This window comes from Leptonychotes weddellii, chromosome 3 (genome assembly GCF_054177405.1).
Source record: "Leptonychotes weddellii isolate Sample4059 chromosome 3, ASM5417740v2, whole genome shotgun sequence".
Classification (NCBI taxonomy): Eukaryota; Metazoa; Chordata; class Mammalia; order Carnivora; family Phocidae; genus Leptonychotes; species Leptonychotes weddellii.
Genome location: NC_138371.1, coordinates 58949190 through 58967595, shown reverse-complemented (window position 1 = coordinate 58967595; position 18406 = coordinate 58949190). Strand labels below are relative to the sequence as shown.

At 38.1% G+C, this 18406-nt stretch overlaps 1 protein-coding gene across 1 annotated transcript in view; it reads left to right on the top strand.

Moving 5' to 3' along the window:
- Positions 1-4362: 4362 nt before the first annotated feature.
- The window catches only part of XIRP2 (xin actin binding repeat containing 2), a 69142-nt gene continuing 55098 nt past the window's right edge, over positions 4363-18406 (top strand). Inside the window, exon 1 of the mRNA XM_081814254.1 lies at positions 4363-4524. The gene's annotated coding sequence lies outside the window, so the exon portion shown is untranslated. The remainder of the gene's footprint in view (positions 4525-18406) is intronic.

The window sequence follows — 18406 nt, the reverse complement described above, 5'->3', positions numbered from 1 at the left end:
GGAATTTTAACTTTATTATAAAATTTCCATCTCTTCATATACTGTGCCTGTTATTTCCTGTATTTTCTGAAATGTATCAGTCATTATTATTTTATTATATGCAAACTCAAATATCTACAACAGCTGCTTCTTTTCCCTGTTTTTTTCTCTCCGTTGCTAGTGACAATGTTCTGTCTCTTTACATGCCTACTATGTGTTTTTTTTTATTTTTTTTAAAGATTTTATTTATTTATTTGACAGAGAGAGACAGCGAGAGAGGGAACACAAGCAGGGGGAGTGGGAGAGGGAGACGCAGGCCTCCCGCCGAGCAGAAAGCCTGATGTGGGGCTCGATGCCAGGACCCTGGGATCATGACCTGAGCCAAAGGCAGACGCTTAAGAACTGAGCCACCCAGGCGCCCTGCCTACTATGTTTTTTTAATTGAAACTCAGGTATTGTGTTTTCAAAAACAAAGATGAAAAATTTCTAGATGAGATTATTTTCATCAGAGAGGTTCAGCCTTTCCTCTGGTAGGCAGATAGAGTGGAGAGGGGAAGAGGCTGACTACCTTAATTTAGGGTTTCATTGAGAATCTGTCAGATTCTATTTTTGTTCTACTTTCCAGAAGTCTTCAGCTTGGATATTTAGCCTCACACCCTGTGAAGCTTCAGAATTTGATAAATGTCTTCAGGGGGAGACTGGCTGCATTTGAGTGTACTCACGCCACCAATTTTACCACCCCAAGCCTGACCAAGTTCCAAAATCTTTGCTATTTCATCTCCCATCTTTCAGGGTGGAGACAGAATCCTCATTCCTCCTCTAGCTAATTCCACACTATTAAGCACCTCCAGGGACAAAGCAGTTATTGCAGATTATTTAAGTCATTTCTCCTTTCCTTTGAGGGCTTTCAACTGTCTTGTTCTCCTAATAGATCTTGTTTCCTAAGTAGCATGAACATGTGGGCTATTCCATTTTTTTTTTTTCCTGTATTTGGGCTTATGGTTATAGCTGCTATCCTGTGAAATGCTGGAATTCAGCAAATAACTTGGAGAGAAAACTGAATTTGAGGTCCCATTACTCTCCAAGTTTGTCATTCCAGTCCAACATAACTGGCAAAAGTTATGTTTTCCTGTTCCTCAGCAGCAGTGTTCTTCCTGGGCTGAGCATGGATTCTAAGCCTCTAGCTGCATCCAGAATCAACAAATAACTTCCAGGGGCAGCCTCAGAACCTCGGCTCACATTTGGAAGGTTCTTGCCTTTCTTGAATTGTACTCCCTCTGGTCCTTATTGTTCGGCTGATCCCTGTTGCCTACACACACACATATTTATATTTGCAATTGATCCAGCTTTTAAAATTATTCTCAGTGGGGGCATTGGTCTGATCCTAAGAAGCAACAGTCTTATGTAGGTTTCAGTTGAGTACAATACAGGTTTTAATAGGTATAGCTATCAGGCACTGTGAAGATAAAGTACATTTGTGTATTGGAGAGGGAGCAAATGTCCCAATTCAACTTTCTAAAATTTCTGATACAAGGAATCACCTTATGAATCTTTCTACCTGTCTATCTATCTATCATCTATCTGTTTCTTTATCTGCCTATTTATCTGTCTCATAATCCATCTACTCATTTATCCATCTATCTACCCACCTATCCATCCATCTTACTTTCACAGGAATTTCATAAAAATTGATTAGATTGCTATCAAAGAATGAAAGTCAGTGTCTGAAACAACTAAAATAATAAATAGTAAGAATCTAGGTGCTGATGTTTTCATTGTCTTCATGACTCAAATGAGTAAACCAAATTGTATGATAGCTAATCATTTCTGTAACTGCGAATTTTTGCTTGATCTTAAGTTAATTAATTTATGCATGCTACTATAGATCTGATGTTCATTGCTCTTAATCCATTACCAACTATATTCTGATGTTCCACCGAGTTTTCTTTTCCTATCTGTTTTTTCCTCTTAACAATGTATAACCATTGAGTTTTTGGATGATTATAAACATTCAAAATTTATAATGAGAAAAAACATGAAACTATAATTTTATTTATGTATATGTCTTTAAATCAAACATATTTCCTTCCTGAAAGGATAAAAACAGAAGGTTTGAAGAAAGGTTATCTTTTTTTTTTTTAAGATTTTATTTATTTATTTGAGACAGAGAGAATGAGAGAGAGAGAGCACATGAGAGGGGGGAGGGTCAGAGGGAGAAGCAGGCTCCCTGCTGAGCAGGGAGCCTGATGCGGGACTCGATCCCGGGACTCCAGGATCATGACCTGAGCCGAAAGCAGTCGCTTAACCAACTGAGCTACCCAGGTGCCCTGAAGAAAGGTTATCTTAAGTGAAATTAAAGAACCAATTGAAGAAATCTATCAGACAGTGGAAAGAGAAAGCAGGTAGTTTTGAATAAGAGGAGAAAATGAAGAAGCTATCAGTCATATCTTTGAGTAATTAACAATATGTGGAAAGAATAAAACCACCATAAGCATCATTAGCATCTGTATGCAAATATAAGAGTAAAGTTGACTGCATACACATTGTAGGATCCATCTTCATAACTTCAATCGAACTATTGTGATTTTAGATCGAGTGCCATTTTAAATATATAGCAAGGTAATGTAACAATAATCATTTTAAAATAAATATTTTGTCCTAGATTTAGACTGAAGTGAATATTTTATATATATTATTTTATTTTTTTAAGAAAAAAATATTTATTTATTTATTTGAGAGAGAGAGAGCACAAACAGCAGGGAGGAGCAGAGGGAGAGGGAGAAGCAATCTCCCCACTGAGCAGAGAGCCTGACCTGACGCAGGGCTGGATCCCAGGACCCCCAGATCATGACCTTAGCAGAAGGCAGATGCTTAGCCGACTGAGCCACCCAGGTGCCCCTATATATTATTTTATTTAATCTCCACTGCAATCATTTAAAGTAAATAAACTTAGTCGTGTTTAATCACAGATGAGTAAAGTGAGGCTTACACTACATAGGAAACTTGCCAGTCAAAGAGTTTAGTTGGTATCAAAGCGGTGTTGAAATCCTGTGCTCTCAATCGGCACCGTCTATAGAATTTTCTGTAATGACGGAAACGTGCCGCGTAGGCACTAATGCATTACCACATGTGGCAACTGAGTGCTTACAATGTAGCTAATGCCGCAATGAGGAACTGAAGAGTTAACCTTATTTAATGGTAATCAAGTAAAATTTAAATAGCCACAAGGGGCTACCACACTGATCAGCACAGTCTAAAATAGCTAGACTAGACTGGCTCCTGGCCCTGAAAGATCGTGTGGAGTATACAGGAACACCATTTTAGAAGGCTTTTCTTGAAGTTAATCAGAAGGGATATCACTCCTTGACCTACTTTTAATAGAAATCAATACTATATATGGAAAACTGTAATGTATATACTGGCCTTTCTTAGTAAATGATATGGGAGAGAGCTCACTTGTAAACATTTTGTACAAAATAAACAGTATATACGTATGTCAAGTGCTTTCCATAAGTCAAAGGGCAATTTCCTCTTTCTTTATTTGGGTTTGCTGTGAGGCCGTGAGTATACACACTTAACACTGCCCAAGGAAAATGATACCAGAGAGGAAAGATAGGGGAAGCTGGCTGTTTTGTATTTACTTATGATGTGTTAGGTCTTGGCATTGTGGAGCTAAATGGCAATTCTTGGTGGGTTCTACTTTCTTCTAGGTCAGGTCATGCTGAGTAAGTAGGGTGACAGCAGGGGACATTTAATATTATTATCTCAGGAGCATGTGAGGTGACTCCTTCCTCTGACTGCTCTTCCTCATGCCAAATAGTTTTAAGCTAGAACGCCTTCTTTCCTCACTTTTTTAACCAAAGAGCACTTTCTTTACTTATACAAACACTACAATAGTGTTTTCCTTGCGTGTGAAGCCTCAAAAAAGCAAACATTTTCCAGACCTAAGACTTCTAAATAAAAATAATGCTTCCTCTTCCTGAGAATCCAAATTCCACCAGGCTACACTAGAACTTTTGCTACGTGGTTTATCTTTATATTCTTGACTCTTAAAAGATTGAAGTTATTCAAACAGGTGGGAGTAATTCAAGGCCTTTAATCCCTCCTTTTCCTTCTCAGTGCTGGTTGTTTAGGCTTTGTTTCAAAGTCTAGAGTTGTTGGCTTGATGGTCATGGCTGCAGAAGGGGGTTTGATTGACAGCACATGTGTTAAAGCCATGCATACATTACTGAGGACACTATGAGGCAGAGTGCCCTCAGAGACACACTTCTGAAAAGAGTAGTTGACTCAGGCCCCACCTATACAGAGCTCAGTTCCTAAAAATAGATGCCAAGTTGCATCCTTTAGACGCAGGGCTAAAATAAATTCAGCCGTCCCATCTACTTGCTTGATAAACCCTTCAGTGGAGCCGGCCTCCACTCCACCGATTGCTTTCAGGGGACTGGGAAATTTGCTGTACAGGAAACAAGGGAGGAAGCTCGTCAGCGAAGAACTGTAAAGATACATGACATTTTCACTAACTCGGAGTTAGATCTATTACAAAAGGTATGTGTGATATAGTCATTGATGCATATCTGCTTCCTGGGTGGTAATATGTTCTTACTGATTGCTTGAGATCAATGAAGACCATAGGTCAAATTGTAATTGTTGAAAATATCCAGTCGGATTTTGTTTTTATGACAATATCTGGTATTACATTTATATTATTAAAAGTAAGGCTTCATATATTAATCTCTGCCAAATAGTTAGCATGTTTCATATTTAGTGTTGAAGAATAATGAGCCAAACTTTAAGCTAAAAATTCATGAGTGAAAATTATACTTCAGCTTCTAGCTAAAAGAGAAAACAAAATTAGTGTATCTTCTATGACCATAAATTAATAAAATATACAATGAATGTACTAAAAAATATAAATTGTGTTACTTGGAATCTGGTGAGGGAAAGGAAGAATTTAAAATATCTTCAACTGTTGCAGCTTGCTCAGAAGAATGTGTTGAAAATTATTCTTTCTCCAGCCTTAGTTTGATTTTGTACTTCTTGCCCCAGCCACAGTCTCATCTCCTTTGGGAGTATTACTGGAGTAAGGATTAAAGAATCAGGTTCTTAGATGTTTTGCAGAATTAAGAAAAGCACTGCCAGTTGGATCTGCCAGCCCTAATTATAGTAACTACAAACTTAAAGAGAGAAGACTGAGATTTTACTTTAAAGGTATCATGGCCTATATACTGTTTCAAATGGATTTTTTTCTGTCTTCGATTGCCTGTGAACACTTTAATTTGGCCCTGTTGTGCCTTAAGTGTTTAGATGTCAGAGACTGAAGTGATTTGGGACAGGCATTATAACAGAATATCTTAAGACACCATCTAAAAGCAAGGACACTTTAAGATTACATAATACAGGGTTTAAATATAGCCAGCTGGTGCCAAACCGAAAGATATTTATTTTTACCAGAGCTCCATTGGGTCACTGACGAGCTGTAGGTTGTTTAAATTATTTTAAAATTTCATGTGCCGAGGACCAAAGGATGAGTAAAATATTTACCTCAGCTACATTCAGAACCATGAATTTTAATATGAAAGAGCACCTGTTTTGAGTTTTAAAGATATTACCGTTGAGTGGCAAAATATTGGATCAGAAATGAGAGAGTCTTGAATTCTATGCTTAAATATTTCTCTACTTCTCTGCCTGATCTTTGAATATTTTACCTTCTTACTATTAACATGTAAATGAACAACTAGTCCCATTTTTTAAAGTCAGCATTTTGGATGTCTGCAAATATGGCAAAGTGTCAGCTGTTTGGGAAAATATAGTCCGGAGTAAATGTCTCTGCTTTCATCCGATGTTGGGCATCTTTTTCCTTCAACTACCTGAAGAATAAAAGTAGACATTCTTTAATGATCACAGAGGGCTCTACTTCAAGAGATGTTCATGTAAAAGTGTCAGCCCAGGCCTCAAGTCTTCTGTGATTATAGAGCAAGAGAGAGTTGGTTGCCTTTCCTCTGGTTAATTTTTGGGTGAAAAGCCCACAGAGTTCATAGATCATTTCCAGTTGTCTACCATTGATAGCTGTCGCTAGTCAGCCAGCTCCCCTGTTCTGTCTCTCATATTTTACCACCACTGAACAACTTATGTATGTCAGTATTCTTTTTACTCTTTTGGTAAAATATTACTTATGATGAGGCCATTTGGAGTTGGACTCTCCTGGTAATCTTGGTCCTGGGAACTACTTCCTCTCCTCTTTGTTTCTGTCTTTGCCTCACAGAGACACACAACTCTGGACACTAAGAAACCATTTTTTAAGACCTGATTCCTAGCTGGTAGTCATGTCTAGATTCAGTATTTTATAGAGCAGGGCATACACCTTATAAGTGCTTGACAGTGTAATTCCAACATTTTTGATTGAATAATCTGTGGGGGACAGAATTTAATTGACATTACATTGTCCTTTTTATTTGCTTCCCACCTCCTATTTTGAAAGCATTCAAGTTACACTTTGAAATTTAATTAAATTGTAGTTTGTTTTTTGTTTGTTTGTTTTGCTTCTGAAACAGACACTTGATCATTCAAACTACAGGCTCATTCCTTGCAGAATGGCGGGTAACTTCAGTATTTTTCTGATTCAGAAATAACTTTTTTAGAACACTGATTTATTCCACATAGATGCATGGTCTTTATAGGACTGTGTGATATGTTGCATTGTTTTTATTTTTTTCCTGACAACAAATGTGTGGTGTTTTCTGGCACCAACCTATTATCCAATTCTCTGACACCAACTGGGTATACAACTTAATTCAATTTTCATACTAATTCCCAGAGTTAGAGCAGACCCCACAGATTGCCCCCATTTCAGCCACTAACTCAGGAACAGCCAAATAGAAGAGATGCATAGGGCAAAATGGGGTGGAGGATAGTGGCACAGAGCTCCACTCTCTCTGGGCTCCATACCCATCAGTGTGTTCACCAACCTGGAAGCTCACCAAACCCTGTTGTTTAGGGTTTTCATCAAGATTTTATTATGTAGGATGATTGACTAAATCATTGGCTACTGGTTATTGGATTCAATCTCTAGCCCTTCTCTCCCTCTCCAAGGTGGGGAGTGGGGTTGAATGTTCTAACTCTTTAATCACTAGGTTGTTTTTTCTTGCAATCAGCCCCCAACCTGAAGCCATTTCTACTCCCCCTTAACCCCCACAAGAGACCAGAGGTCCTCTCATTAACATACAAAAGACACTACCAATCAAGAGATTCCAAGAGTTGTAGGAGCTGTGTGCCAGGAGCCAGGGACAAAGACCAAATATTTATTTTTTATTATGTCATATATGTCTGCAACATCTCTTCTCCTTTCAAATGCTACCTATGAACTCCAGAGTAAAACTTTCATACGACTTACTTTCCTAATCATTGGAATCCATCTCTCACAAACTTACCTGAGTATTTTTGATTTATACAGTATAACCAGTAAAAACACAAAGGACAGTAACAGTTAGGCAACAAAAAGAGCAAAGATTTTATTTTCTTAAAAATGTTGAAAATCAGCAAATTCAATGAATTATTTGTATCAGTTTAGATACAACAGATGATGGTATGGCTATAATTAATGACTTTTTGTGAGCCTAAATGATGGCATAAGAATAATCTGCCAGTGAGCAGTACAGTAGGTAATCCAAATTCCTGGTAGAGTAGCTGGACTTCTCAAAATATTGCCAAGGATAAAAGGAATTTATTACACAGATAACCCAAAGAACCTCAGGGACTATTTGGTGCAACACTTTTAAGTTCTAGATAAGAAAACCGAGGCAAAGGAACATTAACTATTACTCTCATTAAGCACAGAGAACTAGAAGCCAAGTCTCTTGGCTTATATTTCAGTGCTATATGTCATCCTACAAAGCTTTATGCCATAACATCAACCCAATTCCATTCCACTCCCATGACCTTTCAAGGTACACCTTAATAAAGTCCTTTTTTTCCAGCAATAGGTTTTTGATGCTTTTTGTTTTGTATTTCCTATTCTCTTAAAATTATGAAAAATTGTGGAAAAGGAGACCTAATCCACATATTCAGTTAAAATTTTAAAAAATATGATGACTGCTCATTTTTAAAATTTTACTAAGCATTTAAGTTTGTTCATCTTCTGTGTTCGACGAGCTCTTTCCCCACCCCCCACTGTCTTCTCATGGGTGCATGATTTTTCACTGCTCTTTTTGGCAGACCTTCAAGTAGATTTGTCTTCTACATTTTTCTAATTGTATGCAGGATATATCCTGCTGTCTGGTGAACTGAACACTTTAGATATATCTGACTGTTCAAAAGTAAGTAAGTGCCAAATTTCTCCAGGCATACACATGACTTAAAATAAATATAATACTAAAAGAATTTATTTAGGGAAATTTCTCTGTTTGTAAAAGATCCAATAGCATCTTCCTAAAGAATCTGAATATATCAGCATGTGTATTTCTAAATGCATTAGCTTGGTAGTTACTAACGTTGAAGAGCTAAAAAAAAAAAAAATCGTATAACCATTAATTTTACAAGCAAAGTCCAGCATTATAAATGGTTTCCAAACATGTCCTCAGTGTTCTTCATTTAAAGTTCAGTAAATGTGGACTGAATATAAACTAATGTGTGAATATCATTTAATTTAATTTTTTTAACTCATAGAATTCAATTGCATTGAAATAAAATGTAGGTAGAATTTGTATTATAAAGTGACTGGGTTTTTTAACGATATTAAATTTTGGGCTCCTTTTTTTTTTTAAGATTTTATTTATTTATTTGACAGAGAGAGAGAGCGGCAGGCAGAGAGGGAGAGGGAGAAGCAGGCTTCCCGCTGAGCAGGGAGCCTGATGTGGGACTCGATCCCAGGACCCTGGGATCATGACCTGAGCCGAAGGCAGACACTTAACCGACTGAGCCACCCAGGCACCCCTTAACTATATTAAATTTTGATAAGTAGAGTCACATTTCCCCATTGAATTGCATTTAACTTCATGGGTGCTTTATCATCATCTCTGTTGTTGATGATAATTTTGTTTGTAGTCAATACTGTCATAATAATTTAGCTTTACCTTTTCTAGCCAGTAAGCCTTTTTGTCAAATAATTTGAGGTTCATAGGTAACAGAGTAAATAAGCGCACCAGGGAAACAATGAAAAATCTTTTCATAAAGCTAGGGATCACCTTTTAATGTACCCATTTTGTAAGTTAGAATTTTTGACTCTCCACACAAGGGTTTTATTGTTAAGTGGGAATATTTCTGGGAAAGAGACAAGAATAAAGTGATTTTGTTCACATTATTAAAGGTTGTCAATTCCAGTGACAAGCTCTATTTAGAATTCACTGTGTGTGCTTCTGCTGGATCCCAAGCCATTTTCCTGAGTGCTGTATAGGGTTGAAGTCTGCTGTTTTGCTACCCCACAGCAGTTTTCAGTTGGAACCCAGGGGCTAGAGCTAGGGATGCCAAAGGAAGAGCAACTTAGGGCAAGCAGCAGCTTGCTCATTCCTTCTGTCCTCTGAACCATCCCAGAATGCTCAGAGTGGGAGCAGAACCTCATTACGGCCCTGACTTCTTCAGTAGAAACTATGCTAGCCCTCTGAGTCCCAGAAGACTCAAAACCATATATTTTTAGGAATGTAACTGTATTAATGCATGTCTGCTTCACTCACTGACTCATTCTGGAATGGGAATAATTTTAGGATTTATCACCCATCTGTCATCCAGAGCTGGACAACAGCCCCAACTTTTACTCTGTAAAATATCAGAGAAGTGAAATTTGAAGCGAAGGCATATGTTTGTATTTAAGTTACAATCTTTTTTTTTCCTGAAAAGATCTAGTCCAGCTATTGCAGTTATCAACTCAAAACTACTATTTATAATTTCTAATACTCCACCTTTTAAATTACCTTAGACTTCAATGTTCACCTCTTTTCATTTACCTCACCATTTCAACCCAACTTGTCCCAGCTTCTTGACTATGTCATTGTATTATGTTATTACCATTTCTTTCCATTACGCTCCATTATATATATGTATGTGTATGTGTATATTCTTTTCTGTAAAGTATGGTGTTACTGATGCCTCTGTATTGTTTTCCATTTCTTTTACATTCTCGAAGTGCATTTGGATGTTCAAATAAAGAAGAGTAATCTTCAGACAAAAGCCAATAACCACAGTATCATTCAGAATGACATTTCTTTTTTACACCTTGCATAACATTGTTTGGAGAACCTGACACAAAATTCTGTAAACATTTGTATTGAGAAAGTGCCAAACTACATTTTTATAACAACAACAAAAGCAATAATAATAATAAACATAAACATTTTCTATGGGATTACTCTCCCATGGAGAGATTTATTTTAAAAGTTCCAGGAGCTGATGTATAAAATTTCCTTATTGATATCATCTTTACATTTTAATCAATCTGAACTATTTCTCAAATGATGTAACATGTTCTCTCTCCTTGTCTTTCCTCTTCCTTCTTTTTTTTCTCATTTCTATTAAAGACCTCCTATGTAAGGAATATATTCCTTAACCCTAAAACTGAAATTATCCTTAAGATGTATACAGTGTCCTCAGTTTATCAGAATCACAAAAACACCATCTCCTAGGGCCAGAAGAGGTTCCAAATGAACCCCAGATAACACTTTACTAGGAAATCAGAAAATACTGTCAGGTGAACCCTAGTTAGTTGAACACAGACTTTGGAACCAGACTGCTTGGGTTTGAATTCTGGCTCTTAGACTTACCAACTGGATAACTTCAGGCAAATTATTTAATATCTGTATCTCTGTGTCTATTTCCTTATCAGAAAATGGAGATACTATTAATATCTACCTCATAGGGTTGTTTTGAGGATTAAATAAATTCATATTTGTAAAATGACTTAAACAATAGTGCCTGGTGTACAGCAAGTGTCATATAAGCTTTTGCTGTTACTGTCATTATTATTATTGTTTAATATATGAGGCTAGTACAACATAATAACCATTATCTCTTTCTCAGAGAACAAGATAAGAAAATAAAGTACCAAGTTTTCCTGGAAGCTGAACATTCCAAAAAAAAAAAAAACAAAAAACCCACCACACTAAAGACTGTTTAAGAGAGAAAATCAGCTACCTGATTTAATAGGTTATTCTATTGTTAAAGGAGGCATCCTTCCCTTGCAGAGGTGCATTTTTCAGCTCAAATTAAATTTCTGTCCTCTCTGGAGTTGTAGAAAGCTATTAAGTGCCCTCTTTCTATTATAATAAATTCAACATTTGAAACTAATAACCTTCCTGTTATTCTTGATGTCAACATCACATTACTTCAAGAAATCGAACTCTTCAACTACCTTCAACCCTAATGACTCTTTGCTGCCAGCTACTCATTGGACCTTGTCATTACTTTGACTTAGTGCTTGGACTCTTGACATATGGACCACAGTTTTCTTTATTTTCTACTGAAACTGATCTTGGCCCTCAGCAGGATCTTCCCCTCCTCAACACATTCCGCCCATCAGATTCTCTGCTTTTACTGGCCTCATTGCTCTGTATCTTGGATCCATTTGCAATGTCTGAGTGAAGATGGAAGGAGAACACTCAGGAGGGAGGGAGGCACTGAAAGATGGGGCTATAGGGACCAGACTGTTTATCAAGGGAATCTGAACAGCAAAGGCAAAGAGAATCCAATAACTGAAAAGCAAGCAAAAAATCAGGGCTCCTGGGTGGCTCAGTCAGTTAAGCATCCAACTCTTGATTTCAGCTCAGGTCATGATCTCAGGGTTGTGAGATGGAGCCCCACATCGGGCTCCCCACTCAGCAAGGTGTCCGAGATTCTCTCTCACTTCTGCCCCTCCCATTTGTGCACGCACTCTCCCTCTCAAATAAATAAATAAATCTTTAAAAAAATAAAAGAAAGCAAAAGATCATGAGCCAATGAAAGGCACAATGCATCACATTTGAGGGATGAAGCTAAACTATAAACAGGAAAATAAATGGCAAGGTCAGAAGTAAGGAGAATTAGAAACAAGATAGGATTAGAGCCTGTGATAGGCTCGGGCATGCATTTCAAACTAAGGCCAAGAACAATCAGGAGTGTTGGAGGCCTGGAGTTAAGGGCTCCTGCCTCCAGGCTTCAAGGATGGGTCTAAGAGCTTAAAGGAATCATACTAGACCTAATGCCCACTCAACCAGGACCCCATTGTCAGCTGCAATGATACAGCTTCCATTGACTCCCTGTTTCATTTGTCCCCACATTCTTGAGCTAAATTCACCTCACCAAAAACCAACTCAACATTTTCCCCTTATGTATGATTTTTGCTTCCATCCCAAGGCTGCCTCTCTATAAATAATATATAATATAATATATATATTGACTCCTTATCACCTTTACCATTATTCCTGACAATCCCAGGTGTTGTCTATTCTAATATACAACTGGAAAATTTGAGACTGGAAATAAGTTTGTGGGTAATACTGTTTTAAAAAAGGCTATCTTGAATTTTAAAAGGTTTCACAGTATACAGTTAGGGCTTAGTAGTCACCAGAGATAGGCACACGGTATAATATAGATGAAGCCAAGAGCTGATGGAGACTGAACCCCAGAAGACTAGGGATGGAGCCCAGGAGACTATACATGGTTGGGTGTCAGGAATTTTTCAGGAGACTGGTCATGATAGATGAATGTTATTTGTATCTGGTCTAAGCTACTCCCTAACTCCATACTCAGGTTTGAGATTTTATAAAGAACAACGCAAAAAGTGCTGCAAAGCATCAGCATTTTTAATTCCTCCTTCTGAGATACTTTCTGTAATGGCAAGTGTCAGGCGCGGTGAGGTTTATAACATTTTCCTCAGGCCCTGCACTGCTGGTGAATGGGACCTAGGGCTTTCTGTCACATCTGCTTTCCTTGGCAAGCTTCCAACTCAGAAGTTCACTGGGACACCCTGAAAACCTACGTAGGTCCTCCTAGATCTCACAAAACAAACAGGATACTACTTGTGATAAGATGCTCCTCCAAGGGAAAATGTGTATATATCAGTGTTTGCATGTTCTTCCTATACTCCTGTGCTTGGCCCACTGGGCTGGGGAGGCTAGTATTTTCTTCTGGACCGAACTGTGATGGAGACATGAATGTATCTGGAATTTTTTAGCTACAATATTTTTCTAATTGCTTTCTGCAGATATGTAATAACAGGAGAATTTCTGGCAGAAATTTAATTTGGCAGAAAGCCAAACGTTGACTGGTTTCACTTTCCAAGCAAACATTTTTGTGCAGTTCTAATTTTCCCTTGCTCATGTGGTATCCTGCGGAGCATTTTTGGTGCTGAGCTGGGTTTCATTGTGGGAGACTCACAGGTTCACAGGCAAAAGTTTATTTTTGCTTCCTCCTGGAAGCTCTAATCCTAACTTTCACATCTCCAGGCTGCTTAAATAACTTCTGTTACAGAATTTGGAACTTGTTTTCTACCCTTTAAAAAGAAGTAGGAGAGAGAAAGTAACAAAATCTGTCAACAGGAACCATCAAAAGATGGGCACTGAATCTTGCACTATTATTTCTAGACAAATTCATTTGAAAAATGCTTAATGGTCATCCACTGTGTATCAGTCATGATGCCAAATGTTAAATACCTATGAAGTTGGCTGTCTTTATCTCAACTGTCCATCTAGAATTTTAGTTTCAGATAATAATAAAAATTTAATAACTGCTTCTGCAAAAATGTTAGGAAAAGCTCTGCCTCTCATTGTTAGGGAAAGCACAAGCATATCATTCTTAGAAATGCTTTATATTCCTCCTATTCCCAAATAAGGGCACATGAGGAGCATTTCTGGCCACTGTGTGATGGCCCTCCTACCATATTCACACTGTACATGTTGCCGTTTTGTAAACTGATGAAGCTAAGAGATGCTTTGACCGAAATCATGGTAGATATGGTTATGCAGGCAAGACTTAGATGGAAACTGTTGCTGAGCTCCTGGCTAGTCATTGATAACCTGCAGTTGTCGTTCTGTGTCTAAAATTTTAAAAATAATATCTAAAGACGAACAGAGATGCTTAACTCTCAGTTCTTTCCTTTCAGGTGAGTTGTCCTAATACAATGGCAGGTCACACTAAGTTGAAATGACTTGTCCGTCTGCCCAAGGCTTTTGGTGCCTAAAAGGAATAGTCTGGGGAAGTGATTCTATTTTAAAGCTTCATATGGAATTTTACGGTGAAGCACAATATGTATTTTTTAAATTGCTTTTTTACATTTCACTCTCCCCAACTTCACTCCTTTCACCTTCTTTTACACTTGAGTTTAATACCATTGGTCTAGGAAAACTTTTGTTTGCAAGTTTTAATTAAATTCTTTGTTGTTCACAGATATCACTGTCTTAACGGCATGGAAAGAGCAAGTTTTAATCTGAATAACATTTAAAGGGTGATTTTTACACTTCACCCTTTAAAAACAGGAGTGAAGTAAGCAGCATAAGCTGATGGTGCACTTACAGGATTAGGTTTTGAATCTGAGAGAAAAGAAACAAATGTCAGTGCCAAATATGTAAAGATAAATAAGTATAAATAAATTAAGGGATGATGAGACTGACTAACTATGTACTTCATGTGTATCTTAAGCAGGGCAGACTATTATTAAATTACGTCCACTCTTTGGACCGATCCTAGTACTGGCATTTCATTAGGAAACGGACATCATCTTTTTCTTTTGAAGTTACAGTCTGCATTTATATGCAAAGGGCATGGAGGACACCTTAATGGTGACAGGGAGAACAACCCAGCACCTGACTGACTCAAAGTTTTGATACATTAAAATTATTACACTTTAACTTATAAACATCTTTGTTCTATATCAAAGTTTTGATACATTAGAATTATTACACTTTAACTTATAAACATCCCTGTTCTATATTTAAAAGACTGGTCAAAATGTATAGAGCATTTTCTCGTACACCCTACAATTATGGGGACAGTGACCAGAAAGTATTTGGGACAGTACAAACGTTTGAACAAGATGCTGATTGCCTTCCATTTTAGAGAGCGTTAGAGGAATCTATAGCTTTGGGAAGAAAAACAGTATCCTACCTGGATTCTTAACATATCTGCTGAACATTAGCACTTTCGTCTTCCTACCCGAGATTAAATGATTAAAGACCACATCATTTTGAAAGTGTTCATTTTCTTAGGTGGAATTTTTCTAAGTACATCACTGCTCTGGAAGAGTGAACTTACTTCCAGAGGAGCCGGGTATTTATCGAGCAATATGTTACATTATCTCAACATTTTCTCTTTTCCCTCGATGGCTTAGCTTTTCCAAAAAATATTCAGTAAAGAAAGTATGTAGAATCAGCATGGTTTCCCTTCTTTGATCAAGCCTCTCAGCCATTAAATTCGAAAGAAAAAAAATAACATATCAAAGGATCTGTTGTTTGTAGACTTGGGCAGAGAAAGCACTTTAAACAAAGACGTAAGGTCTTTGAAAAGAGTTTGTGTAAATTCAGAGACTGAATTTCTGTAAGACAAAGGCTTAAATTTAATATATTTTATTATTCAGAGGAAAAGGGTGATTAGTAGGATAAAAGCTGCTACAGCATCAATCACCTAAGTTGGTGATGAGAGTCAGAGTTTGATGATTTGGGCTTTCTTTTAATAGCCTTTGTCACACGCTCACCTCAGGAGAGAGGGGAAAGTTGGAAAGAGCGTCAAGTATCAGGGAATTCCCCAAATCAGATCCAGAAAACTCTGGCTGCTCCAGAATGCAACTAGCACAGAAATGATTTAAAGTAATAATCGGGACGGACTTAACTTCCCCGTCTCTGCCCTCACGCAAACAGCTTAAAGGTGGATATGCCAGGGAGATGGTTCTCAAAGCTGCGGATTATGAAAGCGTCATCATCTCCCTATTACTGTTGCTCATTTTTGACCCGTTGAGTGCCAACAGTATACTTGGAACTCAACAAAACAGCTCAATGCACATGGAATTTTACAAAGCCTATGAGAGAAAAAAGCAGACCATTTTCGGGAAAAGCAGATTCTGAGCTAGTGTGCATGAGTCATCTCCATCTACCAACAAATTGCTTCAGCCCCAGAATGAAGTCACTTTTGTGTAATCTGGAGGTCCTGATGGTTTTAGAGGTGCTGGTGGACATCTTGACTAGTCTGTTCCTGCCCTGGCTTTCAGAGGCACATATGTTTGCTGCTGCTCACCACAGACTGAGCTTGATGACTCTCTCCCTGTGGTTGAGAAGTGATTACATTTGCTTGCCATTTCTCAAGTTCCAGCCTAAAAAAAACAAAAACAAAAACAAAAACACACACGCACAGACACAGAAAGAAAACGACGTTCTTCTCACAAAGGCACTGCTCACTAGTAACTGAGCCATGCATGAAGGACATTTGGAAACGGGGCAATCACAGGGAGTTTGGGGAAAAGAAAAGCAGTAATGAAGCAGTAGGAATAAAAAAGGAGTACAGTAGGGAATAATGAGTGAGGAAAAGGAGTTCTATCAAAAAGGGAGCAACTCAGGGAGACATGGAATAATGCAAAATGATATAAAATTGGGATTTTCTAGAATAGAGAGTCTAAGAAGAAAAGGAAGGAATTAAATTTAAATAGAAGGAATACTCAAAGAGGAAGAATACCTATAGTCAAACTAAATGAATATAGCAACACCTCTATTTAGGGGTTAGTTAACACCTAAATAAAGGTACTTAGTAGAGGTATTTAGCAGAAGTACTTAGTATCGCATAGGTACTTAGCCAGCAACAATGGAATGGATCACAGATGAGGAAATCTAGGACCGTTCTTCTTGCCTGTGGTAGGCAGCCACCGGGCAGCAGAGACAAAGGAGTGGCCCGATCCTTACCATCTGGCTGGTCCAGACCAGGGTTCGCTGCACCGTGCCCACTGCTCAGAGGCTGCATAAGGAAATGAAAAAAGTTAAATAACTGAGTGATGGTTTCATGATTTTACCTAAATTATATAGAACAGGGGAAACCATGAGGAGTATTTTTGGGGGGGAAACAGAATCGATCTGTCCCTATCATGTGATATACTAGGGTGATTTTCATGAATTTCACATTTGCTGAGTACTACCTTGTTGCTTGCTGGTGAAAAATTGGTGATTCATCAGCTAATGCCAGGACACACTTTGAATATCATATACATTGAGTTAGTAATTTCTCCACCTTCATATATTTTCTTCATCTCTGTGGCTGTATGAGTAAGACTGTGCCAATTTCTTTGCCTCAATCTCAACATGTAGTTATCCATTCCTCCATGATTGTTGTGTTCTCCTTGTTTCAGGAAACATGGTGGATACCTGATTTATAAAGAGGAATGGAATAGCCTTACAGAAGGCTTTAGATTTAAGTGGATCAGAGTTAAGTCCTATTCTTTCTACTTACAACTTTGAGCCTTGGGAAGTTTCATAACTTTTATTATTCTCAGACTTGTATCAGCTCGGCTTATCTGGATGATTACACTTAGGAGATGTAATAACACTTAGAGTGACTGGAAGCTAGTGAGCATTTATTATTTACTATGTGCAAGATATTCTGTAAACTCTACTTTCGTAAGATTTCCTTCACAGGCAATCCTTAGGTTCTGTTATCATTCTCATGATATAGGGAAGAAGGACGGGGCTTAGAAAAGTTAAGCAATTTGCCTAAGGTCAAAAGTGAGTGTCAGAAATAGGTTAAATATTGGGCTTTCTGGGTCCAGAGTGGATGGTTAATCCGTGTGTGGATCAGCCTCCTGCTGGATAAGAGCCCAAGACAGAGCCTAGAGTGGAACAGGTTTACAAAATTAACTTAGCTCCGCCCTGGGCTGAAGGGACTTACATTTTGGTGGAAGGTGACAGAAGTGGGGGCGGGGCGGGGGGCACCTCAAAGATACACTAAAAAGTAATGTCATACAAACAGAAGTGTAATTTTTAAGTGGTGGAAGAGCACAGTAGAGGGCGCTACTCACTGCCTGCATTAAGTGGGGGAAATCTGAAGGGAAATTGAGCCTCATGGCAGGCTATCTGTAAAGGGCTTTTTTTTTTTTAATTTTTTAATTTTTTTTTTTATTCTTATGTTAAGCCCATACATTACATCATTAGTTCTAGATGAAGTGTTCCATGATTCATTGTTTGTGCATAACACCCAGTGCTCCATGCAGAATGTGCCCTCCTCAATACCCACCACGAGGCTAACCCATCCTCCCACCCCCCTCCCCTCTAGAACCCTCAGTTTGTTTTTCAGAGTCCATCGTCTCTCATGGTTCGTCCACCCCTCCGATTTCCCCCGCTTCATTCTTCCCCTCCCGCTACCTTCTTCTTCTTCTTTTTTTTTTCTTAACATATATTGCACTATTTGTTTCAGAGGTACAGATCTGAGATTCAACAGTCTTGCACAATTCACAGTGCTTACCAGAGCACATACCCTCCCCAGTGTCTATCACCCA